The sequence below is a fragment of the Mytilus californianus genome, unplaced genomic scaffold, assembly GCF_021869535.1.
Source record: "Mytilus californianus isolate M0D057914Y unplaced genomic scaffold, xbMytCali1.0.p SCAF_8, whole genome shotgun sequence".
In the NCBI taxonomy this organism is placed as follows: Eukaryota; Metazoa; Mollusca; class Bivalvia; order Mytilida; family Mytilidae; genus Mytilus; species Mytilus californianus.
In genome coordinates, this window is record NW_026262734.1 from 92,739,714 (window position 1) to 92,764,821 (window position 25,108).

General features: G+C 30.3%; 1 long non-coding RNA gene across 1 annotated transcript in view; it reads right to left on the minus strand.

The window, feature by feature from the left end:
* LOC127711393 (uncharacterized) overlaps positions 1-12,133 on the minus strand; it is a 52,354-nt gene extending 40,221 nt beyond the window's left edge. The window contains exon 1 of the long non-coding RNA XR_007986670.1: positions 12,048-12,133. This is a non-coding gene — a long non-coding RNA (uncharacterized LOC127711393). The remainder of the gene's footprint in view (positions 1-12,047) is intronic.
* Between the last annotated feature and the right edge of the window lie 12,975 nt (positions 12,134-25,108).

The window sequence follows — 25,108 nt, forward strand, 5'->3', positions numbered from 1 at the left end:
ATAACTCTGACTTTTTGAAATTATAAAATCTGTTTTCAAATTTCCTGCTTCCTGTTAAAATTGGAAATGTAAGACATGAATTTGCATGCATTTTGATATTGTTGCCCTACCATATGACCCTGTTTTTGCAAAAATTTCTACCGGGATCATAACATAGTCTTTAAGTCTCTTGCTGTTGATAGAGGGATAACTATATTTCATTATATGAATATTAATCAACTAGAGATTGTGATTGTTATCAGCACGGTACGATGTTTAAGTGGAGACACAGAATGATGGCAAGGATAACTTAATAATTGAGAAAGTAATAGGTTAAGTTAAAAAGAATAATTAAATGAATACATAAAGGTTCCAGAGACGGTGAAAATAATGGAACTCAATTAATACATGTCTAACATTAAACTGTTATGATGGTAAACGCAAAAACTATATATTCTTAGTATATGCATATAAATTATAGTATCCCTAAAGATACAATTGGTGAAATAAGGTTATCTTCACGAAAAACCCTAAAGAAAGTAAAATCTCTGCAAAATGTGATTTTGAAATTATACTCATCTTTATTTTCACTTCAACAATGATATGAAAACATAAGTGGAATGAATATCCTTTTTGTAAAAGGAACTAAAATCTTAGATTAACTACAGTGAAAGAATTTTACTTAACACACTCAAACACACATTAGAATATCTGAAACAACTGATAATTACAAAATGGAGTACAGAAATTGTTGATAATCAGTTCAATAATTTTTTGACAATAAAATCGTGATCAGTGTTATAATTATTTGTAAGGAAAAGACAAATTATTGTTTGCATTTTTCACTACAAGTAGCAGTGCTGTGTGTAATTGTAAGTGTGGAATACAAGCGATTCACCTATTCTATATTAAGACCCTCTGTTGTCCGATACCACCTTTTCCTAAAGAATCTGATCCATAAACATGTTTTTCAATAATTATTATATATAGAGTAATTTACAAATATTGATATACTTATTTTAAACATGATAAATTAAACATTCCGTTAAGTATGGCAATAATAAAGGTAATACTTCTTAGAAATATCATTCATGTTTGCTAGTTTTCAGCGGAAAGAAATGTCAACGCAGTCACACTATAAATTATCTCCTTTTCAGCACCTCGTCAGTCGATAAATGTTCAAATGCAAAAAAAAAAAAAATAATCAAAAGTGTAAGAGTTTATCGTTTAAGGACGGTTGTTCAATCAATTAACCAGACATTAACATTGGTAATAGAACAATTGATATTGTTAAGATTGTCATGTAATTAGGTATTTATTACAAGGTTTTTATGTTCCTTTCAGTATTTGTAGGTCTCAAAATACTAATCAGACGTGTTATTGGATTATATATAATTAAAAAGATCATATCACGCCGAACCGTTACAAAGTTCAGTGATAAGATCACGTCAATGAATATGGTTACCAAGTTTTGACATGTTTTTGCAATTTAGAATATAGCAAAGTGCTCTTGACCAATGAAATTGTAGTATTTAAGTCTCTTAATTGTGAAAAATGGAAGTAAATCATGTTCTTAGTAAAGGATTATTCTATTATTTGGGTCTGGTTACATGTTCAAAACAAAGAGTTCCTATAAATGAGTTACAACCACCCTGAAGCACATTTATCAAATTAAGAGGATTTATCACAGTGATTAACTGACTAAATATTGAATTGTGAAACAAACAAAAAAATCAAAATAAGTTGAAGTTTACTGGTGAAGTAAAATTTGTACCTTTAATGTTATTATACAGATATAATTAACTTCAAATACAATGTACTAAAAAATAAACGATATCAAAGCAATGCAAAAAAATAAGTTTCAAAATAAAAAAATAACCTTAATCTTTAGCTTTCAAAAACTTGGATTACTGAACCAGCGGTTGGGAATAATAGTTATTTCTAATACCCCGATAAAATAGAAATGAATAAAAAAACAAAAGGATTTAAGTTTTGAATGTATTTAAAACTTTTAAAGCCATTGTATTAGACCATTTCATCACATAATGCAATAGTATTTGATTTAAAAAGCCGGACCAAAATATTGGCTGTGAAATAAAATTAGTTGTAACTCAAATAAAATTGAGAATGGAAATGGGGAATGTGTCAAAGAGACAACAACCCGACCATAGATCAGGCAAATGTATTTATTGATTTAAACTGTAAATAAAAAACGATAATTTCTCACTAAAATATTACATGATTATTTCCAAAATATTAGAAAATCCTTACATCACTAAAACTAATCCGTAAATGAAATGCTGAAAAATGAAGTCATGCATCAACTATAAACATTTAATTTACACTGACAATGAAACTAATTCTTGAATACAACCAATCAAGAGATTGAGCCTTGAGCACTTTACAATGTTCTAAGTTTGTAAGAGAATTATAATCCCTTACTCGCTAACGCTCGTACTTAATCATGAAAAAAGGGATTATCATTATCTCACATATACTTATAACACTTCAAATAAATTTATAATAATTTAAACTCCCCCGGAACCAAAGTTCTTAAAAGAGAGGCAGAAGATATGACGGATATATTAAAACTCACATATTGAAAAACATTGAGTTGTTTTACTGTGATAACAGTTTGAGTTTTAAGCCAATTTTTTCGCAGCTATCGTTGTCTATATTTTTAGTATATAAACTTAATCATGTTACTCCAGTCTATATAACTAAAATACAATATTGTGTGATTCCTTACTATGACTTGAAACATGTAATTAAAATAATAATGAAAAGCTAAATAACCGGGTATTGGATTTTGCAGTATTGATCAGTTATAGATTTTTGGTATTTGGTGACAAATGTACATTGAAAATGTGAGACCTTTTCAAAGCAATAAATTTGAAGTTTGGTATCTTTAAAACAACACAAATTTTAAAATTGTGTAAAATCACATTAAATCAATGAATGCATCTCCCTCATGCATAGTTCTGATTATGTGTCCGATTTTTTGCTTTCCCTTTGGTTACGTTTGGTTTCATCTTCTCTTCGACATTTGGATGAGGTTTGCAAATCTCCAATACTTTGACCTCGAGCATCATTAGGAACACTTTTATTGCCAAAATGAACATTTATTCAACTTAAACTTGTACCTTTATTTTCATTGCAACTCTTTCCTCTGTAAACAATGGATGTTTTATCTTTGTAATTGACAAAGAGGTCTTCAAAGAAAGTTGAATTATTTAATCTTATTTCTCTGTTATTACTAGTATTTGAAATACATCTGAATTAAAGCAGCTAGTAGTTAATGTCAAATTGTAATGGATCTGCAAATTGTCAAACAATATAATAGCATTTTATCGTTTTGAACATTGTTCGTTTCCCTCTTAAAACCTTTTGAGGCACTTAAGTAATATTTATATAAATATGAGATGATTTTTGGAAAGAGGCATATTTGAAAGTGGGTATTTAAAAGTGTTATACCTTAGTTATATGTATGATAATATAAATATGTTTATGTCATGGACAAATTGGTAAACACCATGCATCAAGGAGATATTTTGGATGGGGGGGGGGGGGGGGGGGGGTGGGGGGGGGGGTTGTATTCCTTTCAAATGTAATATAAGAGCGAATCATGTTCTTAATCAAACTTGTAATGACCACTGTGTACATATTCAACCAATAAACGCTTTTCCCAATGAAAATCTAATGAACACCGGTTTCCAAAAGAAACAAAGCATCCAAGAAATTACTATATACACATACACACACATTTAAGTTATCGTTATTTATGGTTCGGTTCTCAAAACATTTTAGCGTGAATTATATTATTGGAATTGGAATCGGCGACAAATCGCTTATCAAATCACTAATCCATAAATCAGATTCTGCCAAAAGATGTTTAGGACATGTCAATTTTTGTGAGCTCTTAAAAATTTGCTGGTGCCTGTACAAATAAAAAAAAACACAAGTATTACATGTACTAATGATGACGAAAACGTGTTTTATGTTTTAAACTAACACTAAGGATTGTTATCCCTAAAAAATAAACGTGAAGAAATTGCCTTCCGTTTTTAAAGTCACAGTAAAGAAAATATAGAAAACGTTCAACTGTGTTCATTCGTAAATAATATTTTACTGTTGATCTATTAACAAATATCATATTTATAAATTGAATTATCGGTTGGTCTGTATCTGCTAAATTTGAATTTAATTTACGTGTCTACTTATCCGAAACAAGTTCCGTTACTTGTTGCACTTTATAAACTTTATAAACTTCTTGTTTGTGTGATGTTAAGATTAAGTACACATCTATATATTTCTTGTCTCAGGATCATATATGTATTTTTTTTTTAATTGAACAAAAAGACTGAAGTAGAACTTTTGTCAGATCGCAAAAAAAAAATCGAAAAAATCTTTGTGATTAAAATATACAACAGAATTAAAAGCACAAACGTACAAATAGTGTTGGCCTACAAAGAGACCCTGTTTGTAGAAAATTCATATCGTGATCATAACAAACCGTTTAAAGTATCTTGATAGTCAAGGAGGGACGTCTATATTTAATAATTTGTATGTTATTATACTCTGGATTAGAATTTTTGTCAACACGGTATCATTTGTTTCTTTTAAAGTGAAGACGTAAAATGACTAAAAACAATAACTAAAAAATTAATACGGTAGTAGGTAAAATAAATTGTTATATATACATATATATATATATCAATGAGCAACGCTTTGTCGGTTCTTTAAATGTTGCATTCTTGAATTTGTAAATACATGTTTATAACCTCAAACATCAGGAAATATGTTTTAAAAGATTGGATTGTTTTTTACATTTTTCTCTTTGTTAGTTTTAAGAGACACTTTGCAAACATGTTTTACAAATGCAATATATATTAAGAGTTATTTAGGTTTCAGAGATGTTCCATTCCATTCCAAGTTTGGATTTCAAAATGAAAATGACAAAGTTGAAGTGATTAAAATTCATTAATAAATACTAAAACAGAATCTATTACTCGCTAACGCTCGTACTTAATCATGAAAAAAGGGATTATCATTATCTCACATATACTTATAACACTTCAAATAAATTTATAATAATTTAAACTCCCCCGGAACCAAAGTTCTTAAAAGAGAGGCAGAAGATATGACGGATATATTAAAACTCACATATTGAAAAACATTGAGTTGTTTTACTGTGATAACAGTTTGAGTTTTAAGCCAATTTTTTCGCAGCTATCGTTGTCTATATTTTTAGTATATAAACTTAATCATGTTACTCCAGTCTATATAACTAAAATACAATATTGTGTGATTCCTTACTATGACTTGAAACATGTAATTAAAATAATAATGAAAAGCTAAATAACCGGGTATTGGATTTTGCAGTATTGATCAGTTATAGATTTTTGGTATTTGGTGACAAATGTACATTGAAAATATGAGACCTTTTCAAAGCAATAAATTTGAAGTTTGGTATCTTTAAAACAACACAAATTTTAAAATTGTGTAAAATCACATTAAATCAATGAATGCATCTCCCTCATGCATAGTTCTGATTATGTGTCCGATTTTTTGCTTTCCCTTTGGTTACGTTTGGTTTCATCTTCTCTTCGACATTTGGATGAGGTTTGCAAATCTCCAATACTTTGACCTCGAGCATCATTAGGAACACTTTTATTGCCAAAATGAACATTTATTCAACTTAAACTTGTACCTTTATTTTCATTGCAACTCTTTCCTCTGTAAACAATGGATGTTTTATCTTTGTAATTGACAAAGAGGTCTTCAAAGAAAGTTGAATTATTTAATCTTATTTCTCTGTTATTACTAGTATTTGAAATACATCTGAATTAAAGCAGCTAGTAGTTAATGTCAAATTGTAATGGATCTGCAAATTGTCAAACAATATAATAGCATTTTATCGTTTTGAACATTGTTCGTTTCCCTCTTAAAACCTTTTGAGGCACTTAAGTAATATTTATATAAATATGAGATGATTTTTGGAAAGAGGCATATTTGAAAGTGGGTATTTAAAAGTGTTATACCTTAGTTATATGTATGATAATATAAATATGTTTATGTCATGGACAAATTGGTAAACACCATGCATCAAAGTATCTTGATAGTCAAGGAGGGACGTCTATATTTAATAATTTGTATGTTATTATACTCTGGATTAGAATTTTTGTCAACACGGTATCATTTGTTTCTTTTAAAGTGAAGACGTAAAATGACTAAAAACAATAACTAAAAAATTAATACGGTAGTAGGTAAAATAAATTGTTATATATACATATATATATATCAATGAGCAACGCTTTGTCGGTTCTTTAAATGTTGCATTCTTGAATTTGTAAATACATGTTTATAACCTCAAACATCAGGAAATATGTTTTAAAAGATTGGATTGTTTTTTACATTTTTCTCTTTGTTAGTTTTAAGAGACACTTTGCAAACATGTTTTACAAATGCAATATATATTAAGAGTTATTTAGGTTTCAGAGATGTTCCATTCCATTCCAAGTTTGGATTTCAAAATGAAAATGACAAAGTTGAAGTGATTAAAATTCATTAATAAATACTAAAACAGAATCTATTATTTCAGTCATTTAAACAATTCGAAAAATTCGAACCGATGCATGTAGATTGAATTAAGTTGTTTCCCTTTCATAACAATTTGAGTTGTGAGCCAAATTATTTGTAAGCTATCGATTTCTCGGTGAACTTTATAATAAAAACTAATATTTAATCCAATCTATATCAATAAAATACAAACTTATTTTATACATTCATTTGAAAAAAAAAATATGTTAGGATACATAGCAGAGAATTGGATTTTGCATTGTTGTTCAATTCATACATTTTCGGTATATGAAGAAAAATAATAATTATAATTATATAAGACCCTTTTAAACCATTAAGGTTAAAGATATGTATCTTTACAATAACACACATTCCAAAATTTGCAGTTGTAAAATTGTGAAAAATCATTTTAAATTACGTAATGTATCTCTTTAAAGCTCTAACAACGTGTCCTGGTTTGGCTTAATATTTGATCACTTTTGGTTCATCACCGCTTTGACGCTTGAATGAGATTTTCAAATCTCAAATACCTTAACCTCTATCATCACTGAAGAATCTTTAATTTGCAAATGCACATTTAGTCCACTGAAAGTGGTAATGTAAAATTCAATGCAACAACTATTCCTTCATCTATGAGATCGAGATACAAGATCTTCACAGAAAGTTAAATTATTCAATCTTATTACGATTTTACTATTTGAACTATATCCTATCGACAGAAGCTAGTAGTTAATTAAAGGTTGCATAGCGAGTGAGACGTCAGACGCCAAATGTAAGTTAATGATATAGCTTGATATTAACTCGAGTTATTTAATTTTAAAGTAATGATAAACGATCCATCGGCGAGTTTATTATTACTATTCAAATTAAATAAAGAGAGTTGATATCGAGCGATATCCAACTTTCACGAATTGTTAATTTCATTTTCTCATTTTTTCAACATTTTCATTGTGTTAAATGAAAAATTCCGCGAAATGTTGATCTAGTCTTTGCACATACCAGTATGACGCCATATGCCTTTTTTTGGAGTCAAACTTTAACATCAGACATTTCAAAACTTTTTGTACGCATTAGAATGTAATGAAATGTGACAAAAAGAAGATTTTCAGGTTGAAAGTATTGAATGAGTATTTTGTATATCATTGAAGAAATCATATATGTCCGTTGCCATGGACGAAATGTCGTCTTAACCCTTGAAAGTCACCAATGACCTGACGAATTGGTAATGGAAATGTCGTAATGAAGTCTTATGATGCTGAATAAGCCAATCAAATTAACGCAGTTTTCATACCACTTTTTTCGTATCACACTTCGTGCAGTGTGATACAAGATATATCGTTTATTCATGCATGAAATAGATAACAGGTCACAACCAAACGAGAATGTCACATTATAACGGATCTGCCAATTTTCGAACAATACAATATCATTATATTGCTTTTAACATCCCACTTATAATCTTGTGATGCATTATGGTGATATTTATTTACGTATAAGATGAGAGCCATATTTGAAATTGAGTATTCCAAATCAATTAAAATTGGTGTACCATGGTAAAATGTGTTTTTTTTTACAAAATAATATTGTATTATAGATAGATACCATGCATTAAGGAGATCCTTTGCGAACAGAATAACCAACGCGCTGTAGTTATAAATTTAAAAAAAAAAGAGTTACTGGTTTATCTATTTAAATGTTCACCATGAAACCACCAAGTGTAATTGAATATCATGTTTCGCATCCACAATCCGAATATTAAAAGCTATGATTGTAGATTAAACATCAATATGATGGTGTATCTAACAATCAAAATCTTTAAATCTATAACTATTTACAAACTTTATAAGGTATTCAAAAACAACAATTGGCTTTTTTTTGCCTTAACCTCATTCTTACGTTTGTCAATTGAGAAGTATTCAAATGTTGCGGCAATGTGTTCGAATGTCACCTAATACGTGTTAAAAACAATTTATTTGTACATCAAATCTTATTAGGCATTCATCATGGCTTCCATATAGGTTAAACTTACTTTTACAAAATCAATCTAGTGTTTATGTAGGAATTAGAAATGAAATTAATATATTACGGACGAGTTATTTGAGAGTTTCATTACATAAATCACATCTTTTATTGGAGTTAGAACGATTTAACAATATTTTGATGACTTTTGATACCTTTTTGTTATGATCCTTTAGCAGTAACGCATACAACTTTAAACGAGTAAACAATCAGGCTGACATCTACCGTTTAAATCAGTAGTTTTTAATACTCTAATGATTGCTAAGTTAATGGTCTTTCTTTTAAAAATAACACAAGAACCTAATACTTGAAGATCTTATTTTTTAGTTATGCAACATTGTAGTTAAACTGCAAAACGACTCCTCATTTTACACCATTTCTGTGGCATTACTTTTGCAAAACAAAACATTTATTGAAAAATATTTAGCAAGCATTCGTTTTGTAAGTCTTAAAACCATATTCAATTATGCACAAACATGCATATAAAATTGTCATTTCGGTTGGTCAAATAGTATTTAGAACACATGTATAACTCGGACTTTTTCACTTAAATTGCAAAATGTTTGAAAATAATTTTAATGGAGAATGAACCACATTTGTAGTGTCAGGGGCATACCTCCTCGTAGTACTCTCAAAAATATATAGAACATCAAAGATTATTTAGAGAGTTTTTCACAATTTCTAGTGTAAAATTTGATTATTTTCATATATTAAAACGAGGAATATAACAACATAGTTGTGTAATTATATTCAATAAAAAATATTTTCATTTTCCATTAGACGAAACTGTACCCCAAGATATTCAAATAAACTATTCTCTCTCTCTCTCTCTCTCTCTCTCTCTCTCTCTCTCTCTCTCTCTCTCTCTCTCTCTCTCTCTCTCTCACTGTGTGAAAGTTTGTGATCGAACTTGAAAAACTTATTTAAACATGCAAAAATTGTATTGTTAAATGTTGTATTGCTTTAGAATTGTGTATTATTTTTTTAAATTACTGATCAGAAATCAGTTGCTAAAATAAAAACTTGACCGTTTAAACACTTACATGAACATATAACATTATACTGTTCAATTAAATGTAACGTTTTCGACTATTGTGAAACTGATTTGTGAATTTTTTTTCAGTCAATTCGATTTCAGAATCTTCTCTTCAAAGTATAAGTTGTGAATATTGAATGCACACACACATGTACGTACAAAATTGTTTACCGTATAAACGCCATCTGTCAACATTAAAGGCGAGTTTTACATGAAGTCTATGCAAATATTTTCCAGTTGATCACTCAAACGCAGACTGTAATACACATAGGGATACTTATTGTAGTATGATGCGACAAAAACAACCAAAACTTGTTTGTGCAATTTTGCTTAATGTATGTGACATTCATGACCGTCACTTAATCGGGACAGTCTTCAATCAAGAAACAAATGAAAATAAAAATAAAATGATCCGATCTATATGACATTTTACAGAATTGAAACTTGTCATGTTTATGTGTAAAGATAATGTTTGAAAACTTAAAAATGGCGGTTGTTATGAGAAAATTATAAGATCGCGGTGACTTTTGCTTCAGCTTCAAAATTGTAGTTCTCCGACTACACTCGTTCAAGGCAGTTTTAAAAATCACAATCCTGATGAACCAAAAGTGTTTACAGTGTGTCAGACCTACATTGTGCATTTACTATTTTTTTTATATTTTATTTGTTCATTTGGATCTGTTGAGTGGTACTTTAATGTGTTTTATTTTTTTTGATATATAGATAAGGGGCTCGTTATCAATTCATAGATTTGCAAACGGTTATATATTACAAACCCGTTCCCCCTTATGATTCGCAAAATGAATGGTAGATAAAAAGGTACAAAGATAACAAACATTCCGTTCACGTGATAGGTCTTATTACAATAAATTAAGCATGACAAATCTTAACCTTTTACAAAATTTACATACTACTTCGTTATGGATTTTGAAATTTGCCGTAATTTTTCTGAATAACTTTGATCGTTGTTATATAAGAGAAAATTAAAACTAAATATAGTTACTTTAAGATTTACACCGTGTGAGCCTTATATCAATCTTTTTCGAATGAAGGAATACGTTCGTTTCATAAATGCATTTAGTTTTTGCCCAAAAAGAAATCAATAATTTTATCAAAATTACAATACTCCTAACGTTAATGTTAGGTGAGTTGAAGTTATTGCACAACAACATTTACATTGAATTAATGGTCATAGCATGACTACAGTTTGAAATGGCATTCATCTCTATTTTTCCTTGTTGCTTGACATGCAAAAGCGTTGATTTATTTTAATATAACAAAACAGCTACCTCTCAATTACTAGGGAATGAGCAATGAATCTTAACTTACTGAGTAGTGATCAGTCAGATGTCGTTTTACAGATCAAGTTAATGTATATCTTCGACTTTTTTAAAAACAATTGTATTGTATACACAAATAAACCAGTAATGCTATACCGAATAATGTTATGACAAATATAATGCCACTATATTAATGGTCATCGGAAATGATAAATGAAACCACAAGAAACAAATATATCTATGTCCTAACATTACACATATTTACAGATCTGACGACTATCTATAGATTTTTATGACCTCGATCATATTTCTCGTACGAATTGAAACACATACAAATCGTATCAATTACCAATTTGTGTTGGTGACCGTAAAACTTGTTTTGCAAAGATTCATACAATATGTACCTTTGTCAATGACTTTCCACATCAGTAGATGTTAAGTCATTTAGAAAAAATTGTATATAGAATTTGTGAGGTATTTTACATGTTTAAGTGGCAGAGGTTCATATATGCTATTGCTTTTTTGTTGATTTAAGCTCATTCATATGTTTTAGAACCGTGTAAAAAATTGTAAGCTACGGTTATTACACCTTAATTAGCTATAACAAAATTAACAGCAAAACGTATAAGCCTTTGCCTTAAATAACGTGCACTTATTATATAATAAAATTATTCTGAATACGTCTTTGTAACGTTTATGTATGAATATACTCCAAATAATCTCCTGAACGACACCAATTGTTAAAGCTGATTAATTGCACAAATCACATTTAACAAGCAAACGAAAACTACATAAAAAAAAATTTCGGTCATAAAAAGTGTAAAGTATGATGATTGCACAAGTTAAACACTTTATTTATAGTTGGTAATTTTCGTGCATTTGAAATAATTTATGAGATGAACTTTTATCGAGAACGCTCAATCCCAAAACATCCCAAGCCAAGTCCATCAATATCACTAAGAGGGACCTTAAAAAAAACCCTTAGCCACTTTAGGTCAACTTTGCCTTAGGATTCTTAATTTATAAGTTCATGAACAGAGAATTAGTATAGGTAACATATACTTGATCTTTTAACACGTTTTACATTCTTATTTTTGTGTAAAATTGCATACAACATATTTTCTACACCTAAGACATTTAAAATTATAACTTACCTCGTCTGTACTCAGGAACCGACTGTTTAATTCTTAGGTGGAATATCAAGTATCAACGTGATCTGATTGGCTCAAACAAAAACAAAACGTTAACCTAAAATGAATAATGCATTTACAGCAAAATAAAAAACATGTAACGACCGAGGATAATTTTATTAGCAGAGCTAAATATGTATCTTACCCTTGGTGCAATTAAGATATGCATCAAAGCAGGTTTATTGGTATGACATATAGTTGATACTTTATAATTATATCAGGTGATCAAAATTCATAAAGACTCAAACGGCAACTGTAAATGTTAAGAAATGTTTAACTCGTGTCAATTTCATGGCAACAATTTTACTTCCTCGACAGAAAATAGGAGCATAATCTAAAGAATAAACCTATATTCAAAAATTTAATTTAGAACTTGCGTCTATTTCAAATAGATGTTAAACGCAAAAGTTCGAATAGTATATGTACATCCAACTCGATAAATATGAGAGGTACTATATGGGACAAAAAGACAACATTCTTGGCAAACGTATAAAATTAGAATACGACTATGTTGAAATAAATCTGTATGAACAATTACTTTGAGGTATTTCTATTCAGCAATATGCCGTCAATTCTATATTTTCAAAATAATTTCGAATTGAACTGTAGTGCGTTAAAATGGAACCTTTGAGATTGTCCCTTGGTTGTAGTGTTATGCCCTTTTCTTTAGGTAGTCATGTAGTGTCGTTAATCAAATTTTCAACAGCCTCAATAATGTTCGAAAATACACAAACACGTTATCACAGAAGAACAGGATGAAAAATAAAATGATGTAGTATAATTGCGAATGAGACATCTATTCACCCGAGGTTATTTTCACAATACATTTAACAAAAACTAAAACTCGTTAAATATGATGATGATCAATTCTGTATATAAGTAATTTACATTTCCAAAGCACATGAGGTAATCCCCTATTCATGAAGGGGTTGCATTTTTTAATTTTAAGTTTACTGTGAAGTCTTTTATAGTGTGGTTCTAGTTGGAAAGTCTTTAGTTTTCTTTGATGTGCTCTGTGTACTTTAGTTTGTCTTTGGACGTTTTACCTTTTTTTTCCATGGCAGTGTCAGTTTGTTTTCGACTTTAATTCAAGTATCACTTTGTGATCTTTCTCCTCTCTTTTGAAAGACGGTTGTGATTGGTTTTGTTTTCGTCAGTTTTGTGGTTATAATATTATCTGTTTTCTTCGACTTATGGTTTAGTTTTGAACCCTTGCTACTTAATCTATTTTTTATCAGTATCAGCAACGAAATATATCGCTTGTTCGATATCAATATCGTTGACAATATTTTATTTGCAACATTTAGTGTTGAAGTGTTTTGGTCTGTAATGACTCGTCACTCAAAATGGAAAACAGTTTGAAAGTGGTAACAATTGTTAAATTCTTCCAACGTCATCCTTTCCTTTTATAATTCTTACACACAAGCCAAGGAAACAGATACAAATTCAGTACATATTTCGAATCTTGAGTGTGTATAATGGTACCATTAACCGGAGATGTAAGAATGTCACAGATAAAAACTTATTTTATTGACTAATTATTGCTGAACTTAATTGTCGTCCTTTGACATTGCCAAACAAAAAAAGAGAACAAATTTTCTGGAAATATTTTCACAAAATTGTGTTTTAGGGCAACCATCAATTAATCAGTGCTAAGAGTTCAAATTTGACTGACAACAATTTACTGTTTAAAGTTCAATTGGAAATGTTTGTAAGCTTCTCAAGGCCCCACTGTTCCAACTGATCTACATTGCAGACATAAGGTTATATAAAACACAGGAATAAATAATACGGCCTTCAACAATAAGCAATACAACATACAATGAATAACAGTTGCTTACCTCTTGGTCCAACGTGGTATTTCTAATTAAAAGACTCCAATTATTTAAATAAAATGGTTCATACTTGGAAAAAGACGTTTTATTTAAAATCATACACAAAAACCCAAATAATTAACAACAAATCTGAATAGTTTTTTTCTGTCACGACCAACAAAAATCGTCTGCTTTAATAAACATTGATCCCTACTCTGCCCTCCTTAATGAGTATTTAGACCCATTATACTTGGAAGATGACTATGAAATCCCACAATTTGATGTTCAATATGACACCACCATCGATTAATTACTACACCTTCAAACCAATTTAATCCCCCTCATCAGATAAAACAAATTAAAATACAGAAAATGAGGTTGATAGGGGTGAAATTGAAACCCAGCTACAAACATAAGAAAAACAAAAAATACCACAAATACCAGATTTTGAATTCCTTGATGAGAGCTTTGACACCCAAATTTCAACCATACCAAATTGTGATTTTGAAAGTGTGTTGAGCACTATATCAGTAGAAAATTTAAACCAACTAGCTGAACATAATGAAAAATTTAACAACATATTGCTTGTTAAGTACTACCGTATAGCGGGTTATTTTCGCGGGTGTAAAATTTCGCGATTTAGGGGCAACAGAGTATACGAACAATTTTGGCGGGTTTTATTTTGGTGGAATCTCAAATCCCAATTAAATATTTTGGCGGATACTGAAATTGTTGCAGTTAAAATGTTTTAAAACTTGTCAAACAAGTGTCTATTGTTATGGTAAAATGATTTGTTTTTACCTAAATGACGTCTTATTTATTGATTATATTCTGATACAGTTAATCAATAGAATACCGATGACTTAGATATTTGTTACAGGTATTCAAACGTCTTGTAAATTTTACGGTTGATAAGTTACAAAATTGACCACCGGACATTTGATGTACTTATCAATTAGGTTACAAGTTATCATGAGTGTTAACAACTCTTGTATAGTTTGACACTTATTAATAAGGGTTATTATCTGATGAGAGTACCTAACACTCTTATTCCAATTGACACTTATTAATAAGGGTATACACACCTGACAGTAATTTTATAAAAAACATGTATGTACACTGCCCTTTGGCATTTATATTGTTAAAACTAACATATACCGCTATTGACTTGCCGACCGGGAAAAAAAGATCGTTCACAAAACGCTTTAGCTATTAGAAAGTACCCAACGTATGCAAAAATTTTCGCGATATTTTTTTCCGCGATTTTCGTTTATCCGCCAAAATAAGCCAAAATAAACACCCCGCGAAAATAACCCGCTATACGGTATTTGGTACATGCACACCATTCATTTTGGACTCCGTGGGTCGCATGTACATAGACAACTAAAGTGGGGAGATATCAAACTTGAAACTGACAGAAACGAAATTCAGTATTTATCATATAATGAGAGACTATCAAAAACCAGAGACGGGTCAAGGACGAAAAATACTAAAGCATATGCTCTTAAATCATGCAGCAATCTTCAAGATGAGAGGAAATTTCATAAAGCAACATATGTAAAGGTCATGATCATTATCTTTCGGTATAAATTTTATTTGCCAGGGTATTTGTACAAGAACAAAGTCATATGTCATCTGTTATAAAATATCAATATAAAAAAGATATTTTATTTGATTGCGAATGAGACAACTACCCACCAAAATATAAATTTTTTAAACTTAAGCAAAATAATATGAATAAAATTGAGAAAGAAATATGAATATCTATTAGACAACAATCTATCAAAAACAAATCACACGAAAAAGACCAGTCGCCACATGCTATTATTTGAAACAAAACAATAGAAATGAGGCATTAACTACCAACATAAACGCTCCGATGAAAAATTGCAATCTATCCAGTAACTGAGAAGTACTACAATCAAAAATAATGCAGCACGTAAACAGTAACCGGGAAGAATTGACAATTGTATAAATTCACCGCAAACTTATGAATACTAATATTAATTGTATAATACTTTATGTACCCACAAGATATTTAGAAAACAAACACAATGATTGAATTTGACACTGCTATTCATTGTTGTATTTCCATTATTGACAGATCTGTGTTATTCATTACAGTTAATCTAAAAATGTTATTATAACAATTATGACACGTACCAAAAATCTGAAATATGCCAGTAATACTATTTATTATATTAATTATATACCAAATATACATGAAATTTTTCTGAAATCTTCAAGTAATTAAGATAGGGTACAACTATGTTCATGCATTAATGCATGTTCATTTATAAATCTTTGTCTCTTTTTCAGTATCGTAGCAATACACCAGCAGAAACCTTCCAACCTGATTCGCCTTTCTATTTAGGAGTCAACAGATACGAAAATGCAAAATATTGGTACAAGAATCAACCCTTGGGTGAATATTCCCTAACAAATCTTATGAAGCAAAACATCAAATGTGGAAAAAATAAGAAACTGACAAATAACTCTGGCAGAAAAACTGCAATTACAAGACTTTTGGATGAACAACATACTGGTCATTATTCTGTGCAAAGGTTTAATAATTATGCAAAGAACAGTTTAAAAACACAAAGGAAAAAATCTTGAGTCGTAATAATCCATGTACTGCAACCAATTGACATAAAACCGCTGTGTTTATTCCAATTGAAAATCAAACTACTACAAATGTACAACAAACTGGACAAAATGTTGCTGATACTTTGGACAGCTCAAAGGACAAAAATTTTCAACGGGCTACCTCAAATATGAAAAATACTAACCAAATGAACTATATTATTATTTCACCCAATTAGTTTTCTCAGTTGAATTGTTACATATTTTTCATGTCGGGGCCTTTTATAGCCGACCACACGGTATGGGTTTTTCTCATTGTTGAAGGCCGTACGGTTACCATAATTGCTTTACATCCACTTCATTTGAACTTTGATGGATAGTTGTCCCATTGGCAATCATACCACATCTCCTTATTTTTATATACCCAACTTTTTCCTGCTGGCACTGTTATTCAAGGCTGAACTTTTAACTTGTATTTTGGACATAACCCGTATGCTGAAAAAGAAAAGGACTCTTCCTATTCCAAACCTATTAAACGCAAGAAAAAATTCGTTATCGAATCTCACAGTGATGATTATCGAATTGTATTATGAGACCCATATCTCTGTTACGAATATAATTGCTTAAAATGAAAATACCGATTTCAAAACTCAAAGTTAAATAACTGTTGTTTTTTTAAATATTATTTACATCTATTTAAAGGTGTGGTGTAGTGGCTGCTATTTTATAAATTATATTTTCCGGGGGTTATAACAAAAAAAATCATTTTTGATAAAAAAAAATAGAAAAAATAAAAATAAACATATCCCTATTGGATTTTCAATGGAATTTATAGCACCACAGTCATGATTGAATATGCTAATTTTAACTATACAAACAAACAATAAAAAGGGAAGGGAATAATTGAAAGTATTAATTCAATCGGCAAGGGGTTGTCTGTCTCTCGTTGGATTTTTAATCCAATTTTTCAAATTCTTCAAAAAATTATATTTATCTACATGTCACATGTGTACATTCCAGTGTAAAAGTAGGTCAGCTCAGTGTGAATATTTAACATTTGTGTGCTTTAAATGTGATATTTACTGACTAAACAATGTTATGTTAACTTACTCTTCTTCCTTTTAATTCGTCTTGCGTTGCATGACATTTCCATTTAATGAATAAAATCTTGGTTTTCTAGATACAAAATTCTCCGACAGCGCTTCTGCCATCTTGTCAGCATTACAGTTTAAACTTGAATGACGTCACGAGCCAAATGAATGAGTGACACACTACTAATACAAATGCGCCATAGAATAGTCCTGAAAGTTATTTACTTATTTTAACAGGTCTTCGTTTAATCTTTTTTTTATAACTATGATTTTGATTAAATTTTAATTACCAATTAATTTTCGAAAAAATTACCGATAACATTTTCGGGCTGACCTGATATTCGCCTTGATAAAGTCAGTATCGATAACAAAAAGGCCTTTAGTCTATATATATTTGTTATGCAGTTGTATAAGCCAAAACAAATATGTGTGTTTATGGTACCCTGACCTTCTATGATTTTTTGGAGACGACCCTTTTTTTTTCATTGAAATTTAGGCAAACTATTTTTCCACCTTTGTTATTTTTATTAAGGCGAAAGTCGTTTACCGATGTTAAAATCTCGTAAATATATACAGAATAGATAACTATACTTCACGAAGAAAAACTGAGGGAATAGCACGAAATCAAATGACTGTAAAATGAATGTAGTTGCGATGTTTTGTTTAGTCAACCGCTAGCATAAAAACAAAAATCGCAAGTGATGTGTAAAACCAAGTTAACTATATCTGAATCACATTAGCAACTCTGGCAAATCCCTGCTAAAAGGAAATGTAGGTCAATGTTATATCGAAGCCGATTAGGAAATTTCCTTGTAGGAAGATGAAATAAACAAAAATTAAAACATTTTTTTCGACCTACCAATCCAATGCATTACGCAGTTGGCAGTGAACACAAACATTTAAAAAACTTACTTGATAACGTAAGTATTAATTCAATCGGCAAGGGGTTGTCTGTCTCTCGTTGGATTTTTAATCCAATTTTTCAAATTCTTCAAAAAATTATATTTATCTACATGTCACATGTGTACATTCCAGTGTGAAAGTAGGTCAGCTCAGTGTAAATATTTAACATTTGTGTGCTTTAAATGTGATATTTACTGAATACACAATGTTATGTTAACTTACTCTTCTTCCTTTTAATTCGTCTTGCGTTGCATGACATTTCCATTTATTGGATAAAATCTTGGTTTTCTAGATACAAAATTCTCCAACAGCGCTTCTGCCATCTTGTCAGCATTACAGTTTAAACTTGAATGACGTCACGCGCCAAATGAATGAGTGACACACTACTAATACAAATGCGCCATATAATAGTCTTGAAAGTTATTTACTTATTTTAACAGGTTTTCGTTTAATCTTTTTTTTATAACTATGATTTTGATTAAATTTTAATTACCAATTAATTTTCGAAAAAAATACCGATAAAATTTTCGGGCTGACCTGATATTCGCCTTGATAAATTCAGTATCGATAAGAAAAAGGCCTTTAGTCTATATATATATTTGTTATGCAGTTGTATAAGCCAAAACAAATATGTGTGTTTATGGTACCCTGACCTTCTATGATGTTTTGGAGACGACCCTTTTTTTTTCATTGAAATTTAGGTAAACTATTTTTCCACCTTTGTTATTTTTATTAAGGTGAAAGTCGTTTACCGATGTTAAAATCTCGTAAATATATACAGGATAGATAACTATACTTCACGAAGAAAAACTGAGGGAATAGCACGAAATCATATGACTGTAAAATGAATGTAGTTGCGATGTTTTGTTTAGTCAACCGCTAGCATAAAAACAAAAATCGCAAGTGATGTGTAAAACCAAGTTAACTATATCTGAATCACAGTAGCAACTCTGGCAAATCCCTGCTAAAAGGAAATGTAGTTCAATGTTATATCGAAGCCGATTAGGAAATTTCCTTGTAGGAAGATGAAATAAAAAAAAATTGAAACATTTTTTTCGACCTACCAATCCAATTCATTACGCAGTTGGCAGTGAACACAAACATTTGAAAACTTAATTGATATCGTATGTACTAACGATTTTTTACATGCAACTTTAAATTAAAAGAGCAGTGGTAAGCTTTGCTTATATACTGATAATGAAATATTGAACTTTTGGTCATTGTAATTTTTCTACCCCCAAGTATTAAGGCCTTATTCAGTACAGCGATTTGGATATTTGCTTTCAATGCTGCATCATTGAAATTTTATTTTACGTTTTAAGATAAAATAGTATCCTGGATAGTTTTTACATGATGATTGATAATTTATCAGAATAAAGCATATTGTAAGCATACAAAGTATCAAATTAAACCTAAGAAGCTGTTTTTCAGAATTTCTCCAGCCCACATGTCATATGTTCAGATTTGTCATGTAAATATGGTATATATTTCTAGCAAAAGGAAGATAAATCTTGCTTTTTTATGTGTTGTTTTCTAAAAATGTTGCAGTAAAAATAATATTGAAATGATGTTATTCTGATCGGTTTAACATCTTCTTACCCTTTTCGTTGCTCTGTTATTTCGTAATTAATTTGGGTTTCCAAAAGGTTTCCTGAAAGTGACACTTCTGGTTTATATATGTAGGACTCTGCTATGCCGATGTGCGATGTTTGTAAACCTGAAGTGTGATGCATACACTATATTTTCAATTCTTATCATGATGATGTAGAAGTCAATTTGTTTTTTAGGTTTGGTTGTTAAGGTTTAAATTTAACAGGGGCTTATAATGTTTTAATACTACAAGAAATTGGGTGTGATTGTTAGAGATTGGAAAGTTAATCTTCTGTAGCTTTTTTTTTCGAAATCTTCAAAATATTAAAACCAGGTTTAATCTACCATTTTGACATAATGAAATGCCTGTTCCAAGTCAGGAATACGACAGTTGTTTTTCAATCGTTCGATGTGTTTGACCTTTTGATATTGACATTTGATAAGAGACTTTCCGTTTTAAATTTTCCTTGGAGTTCGGTATTTTTTTTCTACATACAGGGGAGCATGGCATTCTCTAAATACATACGAGTCGGCAGACAGACTATGCGTATTTAGCTATTACAGTAAACGAGGAACTCACAATAGGAACCAAGTAAAGATTAAATGGTAACATATAATTATGTTCACATGCTGAAACTCAAAGAGGGGATGATCTCTCATTTGGTATGCAACTGTAACTATGGACATTCATAGACAATAACGAATGCAAATTAATATACTAACTATTAAACATATCCTCTTCATTTAGGCCTAATAATTTAATATTTGTAGATTTTAAGCTAGCATCTCGATTAATATGGACCATCGCATATCTGCAGCATGACCATCGCACTTCACCGTACCAATCGCATCTCCGAGTCCTACCTTTATATTCAAAATGCGAGTCTGGAGTCTCTCTTTTTTTATCTACATTCCAATCTTAACAATGAATGCTAAACACGTATCTACGATCACTGGTGCCACGACTATTTGTATATACCAAAGTGTGGCTGGACACCTGTATTCCTCTGTAACCAATTATATTGTATTGTATTGTCCCAAATCAAAAACTGCTTTCAATTGGTAAGTGTGTGTGTGTGTGAGGATGTGTGTGTGTGTTCGAAAACATGGAAATGACAAATAAATGACATATAACGGGTAGTTATTACATTTTGATTATATTCAAATTAATATTGAATTCTGAAATTTTGATTGACAAGATAAAGCTGCTCCTTGAATCTCATATTACTTCATTTTTGAAATCATTTTGTTGAAATAGATACAAAATGTATAACCAAATTAAATAGGTATATGCTCATATTAAAAAAAAAAGTTGTTGACGAACCTCGAAAGAAATATATTTTAAGATTTAAAAACAAATTCAATGCCGAAAATTTAATAATCAATCATGGTAGTATTGAATCAATATGTCTCACAAGTTTATTTTGTCTACTGAAATAATATAAATGATAAACGAAACTGCTATATTATCAGGAATTATTGCATGCATTTATGTTTGCAATATGTGAAGAATGGACAAAAATGCAAGATCATTTTTTACGATTTCAAAGAAAGCTGCTACAGATATATGTATTATATATCAGAGTGCGAGGTCTTATTATTGTAAAAATCACCTACACGCATTATTCGAATTAATAATTTCTGAATCAACAGTATATAAACAGGGTGAGATGGCAAATTAGATATTGATTGTTGACTTGGAATGCCAACATAATCTACAAGAACGATTACTATTGAAATGATTAATAATACTAGAATAGCAAATGATGTCAATGGTATGCTATTTCGGACTTTCAAGCAACGATAACAAAACTGGGTCGTCCTTCATTCTTTTGAATACTAACTTAACATAAACGATCTGTTAAATAACAACTAACGGTACCTTTTTCCAAGCAACGATTCTATTATTATTCAAATTTGCAAATGTTTTAATAATTATATGCGATCTCAACTTAAATGGTGATGCTTTCTTAAATAAATATATTATTCATTATCACAATCTTCTAAAAGAAAGAATCCACAATGCTTTTAAACATAAAAATGGTAGCATACGCGATAAATGTATTGCTTTGGGATACCATACGGCATATTTTGTTCATAGTGAACTAAAAGGTAAACATGCGACACAGAGGAACAAGTAATTGGTATGCTGGAGTTTTTTTTTATTTACAGCATATGTGTTGAATTTTGATGTAGTCTTTTCAACAAATTGTCGGCATTCCTATGGAAATGAACTATGCCGACCTCTTCTTATTTTCATATGAGTCGGAGTTCCTTCAGACTCTTGTCAATCAAGATCAAAGAAGCCAGATCATTTAATTTCACATTCAGATATATTGATAATGTTCTGTCCATTAACAATTCAAACTTTTCTGATTGGATTCCATAAATATATCATCTACAACTAGGAATTAAAGTATGTAGTTGAAGAGCATTGAGGACCAACAATTCCCAAAAGTTTTGCCAAATACAGCTAAGGTACATTGTAATATATTCTTGATGAAGAAAAGCCTTAGTATTTTGAAAATTCAAAGTTTTGAAAACAGTTACTTTATAATTATGACGATATCAGTGATGATGCATGTCAATACAGAAGTGCTGATATTGATTGTTTTCCGTTTATAAGCAGTATATACATTTATTAACTGAACGTTATCTCTTTAAACACTTTAAAGGATTATCATGATTTGATAAGCTGTTACAAAAAGATTGTTTAGCAAATGAACAGAGAATGATTTCAAATTACGTAACTACATTCATTATTTTGGTAATGATCAAAATGTTGAAAAGATACATCTTTCTAAGCTTAATTTGAAAACAACACACTTCTTGTTTTGTATATGATAAAATAATAAAAACAACACTTTATTAATTTCATGCGTCCGAAGCATTTTTCTGTATTTACTTTTGTCAGGAATGCTCAAAGCCGAATTTTTGAAAGCCGAGGATGTATAAGAACCGACACAGTGGCAAAGCAATATGACCAAAAAGTACCCCCCAAAAAAAGCCAAATTCATCTAAGGTCAACTTTGCTCTTGGAAGTTGAAACCTAACTTTCTTTGTAATTTCAAAATTTATAAAAGGACAATTTTAGAAAGTTTGCTTATAGATCATGTCAGCACCAAAGTACTGACTACTGAGCTGATGATACCCTCGGGGCTGATAGTCCACCAGCAAAGGTATCGGCCCAGTGCTGTAAAAAATTATAACAACACGTTATTAATTTCATCTCAAGATATGTATATCTTTGTTATTGAATTTTTCTTAAAGATGTTTAATATAACTTTGCACTGTTTGAAATATGAACGATTTTCGACCTTGATATACATTACCTTATCTGTATCTGTAAGACTTTCAAAATTCTCAATGCTTTTCATCTTTGTAATTTATTTGACCTTTTAACCTTTGTGATTAGAGCGTCACTGGTGAATCTTGTTCTTTTGTAGACGAAAACGAGCATCTAGCGTACAAAATTATAAGGCTGGTATCTTTGATGAGTTTTGTTTTATTCGGCTACCTTAGTTATTATTTAAAGCGTAGGTGATGACAATATAACCAAACACATGTATCGTTTGAGATGAAAATACTATCTTAAAAGAGGAACGAAAGATACCAGAGGGACAGTCAAACTCACAGATCGAACACAAACTGACAACGCCATGGCCAAAAATAAAAAGACAAAAAGACACAACATAGAAAACTTAAGACTAAGCAACACGAACCTCACCAAAACCTGGAGGTGATCTCATGTGCTCCGGAAGGGTAAGCAGATCATGCTCCAAATGTATATGATTTATAAATTATTAACTAAAAAAGAAATCAAACCGAAACAATAATTTTGGTCTCATTTACTAGAACAAGACAATATAAAGTGGTGTTCAGGCTATAATGCGAGTTTACAAAATTATGATACATTCAGTTTGCGTTTATGTAGTTTTCTTGTACCATGTTTTGTAGTTGTTAGTCATAACTCTTATGAACCTAATTGTTTGAAAAATGAATAAACAGTTCTTACCAGGGCAAAATGTATAAACCGACTTTCAAAAGGTAAAATGTCTAAAAGAAATCGTTTTGATTATATATTTTTAAAAGATTTTTCATATACCTCTTACAACAATGAGCAAATCAAGTTTAGTACTTACTGTTCACATTTAAAGTTGCAGATGCATTTAACCTTCTCATATCATTTGCAAACATATACTCCAGTATCTTGGTAATCACAAAATGAAATTTCAAGTTTACTTTTGTTATTCGTTGTGTTGTCCATCATCCGTCGAATAAAAGTATTATATGGGTAATGATCCCAAGAACAATTCCACAATAGATGATTTGTCGTTGCAATACAGCATGATATCTCAGCTGATGTTGACGCGTTACATGATAGAGTAATCGGATGTACTTTGACAACATGGTCTAAAATAAATTAACGTCTAGTTTTGTAAACATTACGTTTAAACCCGCTGCATTTGTTTGCACCTGTCCCAAGTCAGGAATCTGATATTCAGTAGTGGTCGTTTGTTGATGTGGTTCATCAAGTGTTTCTCGTTTTTCGTTTTTTATATAGATTAGACCGTTGGTTTTCCCGTTTGAATGGTTTTACACTAGTAACTTTTAGGGCCCTTTATAGCTTACTGTTCAATGTGAGCCAATGCTCCGCGTTGACGACCGTACTGTGACCTATAATGGTTTACTTTTATAAATTTTGACTTGGATGGAGAGTTGTCTCATTGGCACTCATACCACATCTTCTTATATCTATTAATAACATTATTCTCAAGAAAATCTCTCAAAGAAATAGATAAGTAAGAAAAACAATAACAGACAGACTCAAACGGTTTTCATTTTCCGTAGTTTAAAATCCTGAGGATCAGTACGATCTATAAGAACAACAATCTAACTTTACAATCAAAACTAACAAATACATAAACATAATGTTCCGAATTAAAAATTTAGAATAAGCAATAAATATGGAACGCCGTAACTGCCTTATGGTACTTCCTTCTTTATCATGATGAGGTTGTCTTTATCATGATGAGGTTTTTCC